The 9,647-nt window shown below is 47.0% G+C and overlaps 1 pseudogene; it reads right to left on the minus strand.

Moving 5' to 3' along the window:
- Positions 1-1,085: 1,085 nt before the first annotated feature.
- LOC113457998 lies at positions 1,086-1,225 on the minus strand (annotated as a pseudogene).
- Between the last annotated feature and the right edge of the window lie 8,422 nt (positions 1,226-9,647).

The raw sequence follows: 9,647 nt of genomic DNA on the forward strand, positions 1-9,647 counted from the left end.
TCAAACTCTATATAAGTGAGAATGGCCTTGAACTCCTGTTTCCTGCCTCTACTTCTCAAGCAATGGTATTACAAGTCTTTGGGATTATGACCTTCAATCTACCTTTTTAACTGGTCACTTCTGATCTTTAATGAACTACATACATAGCGGACTGGGCAACTAGTATTCTTGTAAAAATAGCTGATTAGATGGCTGGAGCCTTGGCTTGCTGCTTTACCATTGTTCCATTGAGCCCTCTCAAAGGGTATTTAGAGACAGGGCCATATTGTGGTGCCAAGCCACAGGCTTTGCAGGCATAGCTAGCTTCACCATTGAGGTGAGAGTCGTCATTACCCGAATTCTTCAATTATGTTCTACCTCCCCAAACTGCCACATAGAGGATTAAAGTTTGTTTTTTGTTTTTTGGGGGTGTTTTGTTTTGTTTTGTTTTGGAGACAGGGTTTCTCTGTGGTTTTGGAGCCTGTCCTGGAACTAGTTCCAGACTTGTCTCAAACTCACAGAGATCCGCCTGCCTCTGCCTCCCGAGTGCTGGGATTAAAGGCATGTGCCACCACCACCCGGAAAGGATTAAAGTTTTAACCTTATTTTAAGTGAAACACAGACATTCATGTCACAGGCCAATGGACTTGAGCTGAGAGTGGCCCTTAGCTGCTGGGAGGGCTGAGTAGCATTAGGGTGCCTGCACAGGGGCAGGGTCCAGGGCCACCTACTGCTTTAGCAGAGAACAGAACAAACTCCATGAGACCACGGGCATCTTCAGTTGCCATCAATTACCTATGGAAATGGCTTAGATGCCCCTTGTGCAAGGATCTGAAGCCCTTGCGCCCCACTAAAGAGACCCCGTCTGGGAAAGAAGAGAGGATGGACAGGAAAGTGAAAGGCGGAGAAACATTTTCAGAAAAGATGTTTCCTGAGTGCTGACCATTTTTAAATCAAAGCTGTTTTCAAACTGGAAGAATCTGAGATGCTTTAACTAGGGAGCAAGTGACACAGTGGAACACAACAAGAATCACGACAGAAAACATAAACATGTAATTAGATCTTTGCACATCTAATTAACAATATAAAATTCTCTTTTGTTTCCCCAGAGGAGAATGTAAGCACCACCCCCACTACCACAGATTATGCAGCTGGGCTTCCAGAATTTGGGGAAAATCACAGGGGTCAGCTCATCACCCTGGACAAACTACCTTTGTCATCATGGCGTCTCCCCCGTCAGATGTCTGTGACGATACTAAACTCCCAAGCTCCATTCACACTTACTTCACAGGAAAAGTAAGTTGCAGAGCCCTTGTAATGGGACTCCCTCCCCCCCCAAAAAAGGAAGAGGTTGATTAAGAATAAGACTGGGTACAACTGCTCAGATGTTAGGACAGATTTCAAGGAAGATAAGAAGACATTGTCACTGTGACCACACACTCCCATACGAATTGTCATGGCACACACTGGGCACCTCCCACTCCATTCCTTACAGGTTTCCTGTGATGCCCCACCCAGGACACGCTTCTCTCTTGAACCCCCTTCCTGCTTGTGATTTTAATTGACCTTCCTCCCTGCTCCTGCCCCGCTTACTGGCCACCTCTTTAGAACACAGTCCCACGCTGCTCACAAGACAATTACATATTCTGAGTGTCCTCCAGATGGCTTCCTTTGGCCATCCCATTGCCATAAAGGGACTTTCAGATAGCACATGGGCGGGACACGAAACAGCTGTCAGGGATGCCATCGGCATCTGGCTGTGAAGTGTGTGCCAATTTCAGCAGAGAGCCCCAGGGCCTGCAGGGACTGTATGAGCTTTGGCACCCTGGCTCTCAAGCCACAGAAGCGCCATTTATGGAAAAACAAATGGAATCGTGGAGCAGTTGAGCCGGAGGACAGTGAGGTCAGGTCTGTGAGCTCAGCTCTGAGGACAATGTCCAGGGTGCTCACCTCCAAGACAGCCCCTGAACTGGACACACCTCTGAGGCCAGTTGAGAACTGAAAGCAGCTCCTCACTGTGTATGTGACATGGGCTACAACTTTCACATCTGACGCTTCCTTCCTTTACCACCCCTGAAACTCCTTCCCACCCTCTCCGGAGTACACACGCGTCCTACGGAGAGCTTGTGTGAGCATGACCCTGCAGAGCCGTAGCTATGGAACCTTCTGTTCTCTGCCAAAATTCCATCTGGTCTCTCTAGCAAGTAACAGAAGATCTGGGGATCACAGGCAATGCCCATGTAGAATCATGTGCTTCCCAGTGCGAATGTCCGCTGCCCCACTGCCGCCAAGTGTCAGGATGGGAAAGAAGAGCTGGAAGCGGAGACACAGATAAAGCAGGAGGGTGGGAAGAAAGGGGAGGAGAAAGCAGGGACCCAGTACATCAGATATAAAGGACACAAAAAGAAAGATCCCAGGGATGCAGTTCTCAGATCCCAGCCTTGTAGTCAATGCAGTTCTAACTGCAGTCATTGCCTACTAGGACCTCGTTGTGCAATGGTGATGCCTCTGACTGCAAACACTGCATCTCCGTGTAAATGTTGGGGGAGACACTCAAAGAGAAACTGGTACTTGTTCCCTTCTGTATCTCTGAGATCTAGCATTGTGGTCCTCCCGGCCCTGGATGGCAGATTCATTATATAACTGGTCATGGAAGGGAACATGAGCACCTGCATCACGTGCATTCTGAGTCCAGCCAGAGGGATACTTCTATGCAGTAGACATGACCCCACCCAAACCCTCTACCTGCCCCAGCCTTCTTCCCCCGATCCTTGGTGGGTTATGGCAGGGCATTCTTCCAACAAGAAGGAGGTCTACTCAGAGGCTTTTTCCACAGGGAGCTCGTTCTGAGCCAGCTTTCCTGTGTTTATTTAAAGACCACCAATGAGACAAGAGCCTCTCTTTCTTTCCCAAAGGCTTTCCTTCCCATATCTTGAATCATCTACTGGTTCTCTTACTTTTAAAGGGAAGCTATACCCAGGGCCACTCATACACTGAGGTACCCCAGCATTCTCTTGGAAAGTGGCAGTATTACTTTAAATCAGATCGCCATGCCCAGGCTTTCTAACGCCAAGGCTATGCCCTTAATGTCTGATGAGCCGACTTGTCATCAGTGGTTAGCTTTCCTTAGTCTCTGTCGAATGTCCCCAAACCTCTCTTTTTAGAGTCTTCTGGACCCAGTGGAAGACAGTCTTCCTGGAAGTTCTCTGTCTTCACAGCTCTTTCCTGCTCACCCTTGGCACTTAGCAGCAAGCTCCAGGCTTACTGTCAGCCAACTGTCAAAGACCCATTGGCACTTTGAGTACCTTGCTACTCCAATCTCAGATGCTGGTTCCCAGACTAACACTCAAGAGATGGTTGTAAGGAACCCCGACTCCCTGTAGACCCGGGATTAGAATTTGCAGGTCACTGAACAGGACTCCAGGGGGTGACTACACGGATTCAAGTTTAGAAAATGCTCCTTTAGCAGAGTGTTTGAGAGCTTCACAGCTTCATCGTAGGTGGAATCGCTAAGTAAGTTTAGGAAAAACAACAACAACAACCATTCAAGTTGTCTCTCCAGATCCTGATCGAATCAGCCTATGGTGTGCCCCAGGCACCAAAGGATTTTAGAGGCCCCCAGATGATGCTACTAGGAAGAATGGCTTTAGAATCTGCACTTGGGCTCTTCTAATCATTCCCACACTATCTAGTTATTGAACAAAACAATAGGGAACACTTTTTATAATCTATTGAGTTTGAATTGATTTTAAAACCATCAGCGCTGAATACAGAGTTTAGATTTGGGATTTTCTTTCTGTAGAGGTCTGAGGAAGAAAGTTGCAGACCCAGGCACATCCAGGAAATGACATATTTTCAGCCTAACCTAGTTTGCCACCAGAAGGCAGAGGGAGCGCTCCTTCTTAACTGGAAGGAGATTCCGGCAGATGGCCAGCCTTGCAAGGCACACTGCTATTCCTAGTTAAGAATGTAGAGCTCCTCACAGGAGGCTCTCAGTTCTTTCCCTCCCGTGGATGCAGGCCCAGTAGGTAATACAGTTTAGATGGACAATGTCAAGCCCTAATCACATGAGCATGAGCCCAAGCTGGACCCACTCCAACAACGACAACACCCTTGGCAGAGGCAAGAGTAGCCATCCACCATCTACGGAGGAATAATCCCAGGGAAGTTTGCTAAAGGGACTCTGCTTACGTCACAAAGTCCAACGAGGGACAGGAACATGCAACCCAGGGCTCTCTAATATGAGGCTGTGTCTAGGTCAAGGTATTACTCTTAATTTCTCAATGAATATGCTTCTGGCTAGGGTTTTCTCAGCTTTAAACCCAAGGGGTCTTAAGCATTCTGTAAAAAAATTGTCTTCCTTCATCATCTGTTGTGGTTTGAATGTGATTAAGTTCCCTACAGGCTCAACTGTTTGAACAGTTGGCCTCCAGTTGGTGGCACTGGTTTGGAAGACTGTAAGGCCTTTCAGAGGCAGAGCCTCCTGGAGGAGATGGGGGAGGGGGGGATTGAGTCTCTGTAAATCAGCCCACTTTCTACTGTTTTCTGATTGTGGATGAAGTGTAGCCAGCTGCCTCACACTCCTGCCACCATGCCTTCCCTACAATTATGGACTTTTTCTCAAATTATAAGAAAAAACAAAAAACAAAAACCTTTCTCCTTTAAGTTGCATCTTATCAAGTATTGGTCATAGCAAATAAAAAAATTAAAGTACCATCTAAAATATCTTCATTTATGAAGAGATTTGATAGCCCCCAAATAAAGATTTTCAGCAACTGGTAGAAATAGAGTTAAAGCCCTGTGCTTTTTGCAAATCCAGATTCCCATCCACTGGGTACACTTGGGTAGATGAAAGGCCACCCATGTACGTCACCTCCTGACCCAGGTCTCTGTGGTGACCATTCCTTACATAGTGGGATTCAATTCCAACATTCTCTATGGGATACCTCCCAATTAAATACCCTACAGTACCATTCAAAAGTGAGGGTTTTAATTTCAAAACCTGGAAATAACTTCTACAATCCTAAACTTTAATGACATGGTTCCTCATAATCAGAAGCATGCCCACGGGGTGCAGAAAATTCCAGAGAGGGCTGAAAAGGGAACCATACACACTAGATGAGGTATACTCTACACTGATTTGGTGGTTTTGATCCATTCCATTCTGCTACATTCCAAAGATAAACGAGCCCTATGAGCCAGGCTCAGAGACAACCACTTCCTCTGTCTGCTTCTTCTCCTCCTCTCACTGCCCCTGCCCTTGCTGGTTTCTCACTGTCTCTCTCCATCTAGAGTGACAGCATCTGGTCTTCGAACTGCTCTTTTCTCTTTCTATCTGCTCGGAGACCAGCTCACAAGTCTCCAATCTAGCTGACTTTTAAAGTACTGCTGGCTTGCGGATGATGGAGCTCGGTGGTTCAGTACTTCCCTGGTATGCACAAAGCTGAGTTGTGTCATGTGCTTTTCAGAACTCAATAGGAAGCTCATGAGAAGCAACACAATCCTCTATAGGGAGCCAGTTTTGTCTGGCATCCGCTCATTCTCTGTCTCACTGAACTATGTCCAGGAACACAAAGCATCTGTCCTTTTCAGGGACCTAGGTACCCTTGACTCAATATTACTAGAGAATAGAGTAGGACCCCCCACTTTTGTCTGTCTTGGATAAGGGAACAAATGCAACAGAGAAGGCATAGCTCTGTGATGGCTGATGAATCAAAAGCCCATTAATAGACACCAATATATATTAATATGTAAGTATCATGCACTACAGAGCCGAGATCACATATGCCCTTCTCACGGCTGTTTGTCCCAGATGTCAAATTCTTGCCTTGAAGGGTTCAGGTGTTCTGGAGTACATGGGAAAGAAAACACATATGGAAAATCCAGGGCTTCCAGCCTCTGAGCTCCTTCACCGCCAGCGGCCCTCCAACCCCACAGGCATGTCTGTCCTTACTTGCCTGAGCAAAGACGATGCCTGCCTTATAATCGTTCAGAAAATAAGTATGAGAGTGAACAGCAAGCGAAGAGATTGCTTATCTAGGAACAATTTCTCAAAAGTCCCTTTTAAGGGACATATGAGGGAGGGGTCCACAGGCTGCAGAACACTAGTTTTGCATTTTCTCACCAGCCTCAGGATGCCCCGAAGCTAACATTTAGAAGTGGGTCTCTCAAACAGGAACTTCTAACCACGATTCACAGGCTTCCTAACTCCCGCTAGCCTGCCAAGCTTCACTCTACACAAAGGTGAGGAACAACCAAGGCATTGAGACACGTGCTCCCCCGGCCAATGAATGAGCCATCTCTGCCCACGCAGGCCACGTTATCATCCGCAAGAACAAACAATGGTGTCTGTTCTCCTTTCTCCCCACAACACTGAGCTGCTTCTCCACCTCTGACCCGGAGGCTGAGCCAAATTCCAGCAGAAATCCCAGGAGAAGCCCTAGCTTCGCTCGCCTCCTGCTACAAGTTAGCATGATCCAGTCAGAGTGGAAGGTTGAAAAGCCTTTCCGTTGAGACTAGCTTTATAAAACCCACCTTTGTGATGGTATCCACGCTGAAAACTCATAGAACCAAGACGGGGTTCATGACGAGTGGCTGACATTTTTTTTCAATTGTAATTATTAGGGGGCTGGCATTTATTGCTGTTACTCATCTTCTCCGTGTCCAGTCACCCTGCGGCTGCATTTCCACGTCCCCTCTCCTCCATCTAGAAAAGAACACAGACAATTTCTCTAGTGACTGAACCTGCAGGAACCTCACCCCATTTTCAGTTACCCCCTTAAACATCGCGGGGTAGAAGGAAAACAGAGGCCAAGGCTTTCCTACTTAGTGTGTCTTTGGGGAGCCCTGGGAGCAGCTAAGGCTCATTACAGCATGAGGTGAGTCCTTTGAGGTATGACAGAGGAAAGAGTGAAGGGCCAGATGACAGGAACAGAGTGGCACGGGGCCTACAGGATGAGGGTCCCTCCTTACCAGAAGGAACAGGAAGTCTGCGGTGCCACAATGAGGGCAGTGGCTCAGTAACTGGACAAGAGGAGGAACCAAAGGGGCAGAGACTTACAACCAAACAACACTGGAGTGGATGAAGAACTGAAGATTTAAACCTTTCGTGTGCAGTATGTCAAAACTACAGACTTGTCAAAATGCAAATGCCTAAGCCCAAGCCAGTCATTCTGCTCCAATGGGCCAGGGAGAACCTGAAGGAATCTTCTTTTTCTTTCCACCATTTTACAGCTCATTCTAACTTCGGTAGATTCTGGATTTGGCATTTGGAAAGTACTGAGGAAGGTTAAGACACTGGCTAAAGTAATTTATAGACCATGTGCCCTGTAGATCCAAAACACAAATTCAGTCAGAGTCCAGGAGAATGGCTGTGGTCATATTCACATCTGAAAGTTAGGTCTGGAGATCCAAGAGTCAGGACTGGTCCAAAAGCTCTTGGTGAACATGGCTATCTAAAGCTCAGTCTGGCAGATGACAGATGGTACACAGGCAAAGATATGGAGGTCCTGTGCCGGTGGCCTGACCCTGCCACATCCAACAGCAATGGGCATTTCTTGGGAGGGTGGGTTTCTTCCGCAGAAGCTATGGTAAGCAGAGGTATTGCAAGGACGCGATTGCTGAGTTGCTCATCTGACTCCAACACTCATGATCCCAGGTTCTGTGACAGAATCTCAAGATGGCACAGTTCAATTGTCAAAGAGCTCATCAAAGACATAGACTTAACAAAACAATTAGAAGAAACTGGATGATCCACACCTTCTGAAACCAGGCCTCAGTATCAGCTCTTCTCACAGCATCAATTCTGAGGCAGCACCTTAGAGACCCGCACCCAAACTCCTCCACTCCTCTCAGCATCTGTGTCTACCTTCCCTGCACCGATCCTTGGTCCTGAAACCTGGAAGAGCTCCCTGTAGCTCTCCACTTCTGCCCGATGATTATTTTCAGACTCCTTCTAGCCCAATAGCTGCTCAGCATTGGATCAGCAAATATGTTCTTTCTCAAACCTGTTCTAGTCTTCGCACAGTGGTATCTAAGCAGAACCTCCACTGGCTGTGAGCCGCTGCATGGGATTTTACCAGCAGCAGAGGAAGAAGCAGACCCCCTTCATCTTTACTATTTTTCTATCTCTATGATAAAAAATACCCCAACAAAAGAACTCAGGGGGAAGAGTTTCTTCTGGCTTGCAGTTCAAGAGAGATACAGTCCGTTATGGCAGGGAAGCCATGGTAGCAGGAGCATGAAGGCAGCTTATCACGCCAGCAGTCCAGAAGCAGAGAGTTAATAAGAAGTGCATTTGGGCTATAAAGCCTCCAGGCTCAACCTCACAATGCTCCACCTTCCAAACAGTGTGTCTGGCCAGAAGCCAAACGTTCAAACACATTGGCCTATGGGAAACATTTCACATTCAAAGCACAACACCACAGTGAGAAAAAGTGATGGAGCAGATATGGAGGGGAAAAGGACAGATATTGGGTAAGGAGCAGTAGCCAGAGGGAGAACTCACATTCTAAGATCTCTGATAAGCATTTCCTAATTTCAGTTGCTCTGTTAGGAAGGTAGAGGGCATTTTTTTTCTAGGCTTAAATGAAGAAAAGCTTTGTCTTGAGGTACTTTCCAATCACAGCCTTCCACATTCCAGGGGGACCAGGTCAGCAAAGGAGGGGCTGAAGTGTGGCTGACAAAATAGGGAAGAGATTGACTGACGTTACTAAAGCAAGAAGTTCAGGTCGCCATCTGAACTCGGCCAGAGCTGCACTTCTGGATCTCAGAAAAGACTTCTAAACTCACAGACCCGTGGCCCCACTCTCCCATGGAAAGCGCGTGGGTGATCTCAGGAGACATTTTTCATCAGGGTTTGCCCGGGATTTTGGCTTAGTCCCACTGCATTCCAGACTCCTGGGGCTTAGCTGAAAGCTTATGTGAACAGAAATCCTTCTAAGCAGGGGAGAACCAAGATCCTCAATCCAAAATATTATTATCTTCCTTGGTACACGGATAGGTTATCCTTTGTAAACAGACTGAAAGATATACAGGGAGAAATGATGAGCTGTAAAGTCATTCCTCAGAGTCCCCAATAGTTGTGGTCTGTAATAAATGTGTGAATGAAACATAAGCTTTTTTCCCAGAGAAAAATGTCTGCCATTTTCATCAAACAGATAAATACGGTCTCCATGAAAGAGTTGCCTTATCTTAGACAAAAGGCCACAAGGACAAACATGAAAGACTGCATTTTTGAGCTGAATGGCCACCAAAGAGTCCAAAGAATAAACTTGAGTTTTCCCAACAGAAAAGCAATTGCAAACCCGTTGGTAGCCCATAGGGAATGGCCCTTCAGGAAGGCGGGGCCTTTGCAGCCCTCCATGTGCAGTGTTAGCACGGAGACTCAAAGATGTGCATCTTTCCTGTTTTGTTTCAAGACCAGGCTCAGGACACAGGGTACAGCCTTGCTTCTGGCTTTTGAGCTGTCCTCATTCTGCCCTCAGAGGTCCGCTGCCAGCGGAGCCAGACAGAAATATTCTCCAAGCCTAAGAATGCCCAGGAACCAACAAACCTAGGTGGTTCCTAAGCTTATTTCCTGTGCTCGGATTCTGGAGTGGAATCCCAGGTTGGCCTGGCTACAAAGGCTGGAAGGTAAGAAAGGTGAAAAAATTCTGGAAAATGTTTCC

The sequence above is a fragment of the Microtus ochrogaster genome (assembly GCF_000317375.1).
Source record: "Microtus ochrogaster isolate Prairie Vole_2 chromosome 14 unlocalized genomic scaffold, MicOch1.0 chr14_random_1, whole genome shotgun sequence".
NCBI classification, from domain to species: Eukaryota; Metazoa; Chordata; class Mammalia; order Rodentia; family Cricetidae; genus Microtus; species Microtus ochrogaster.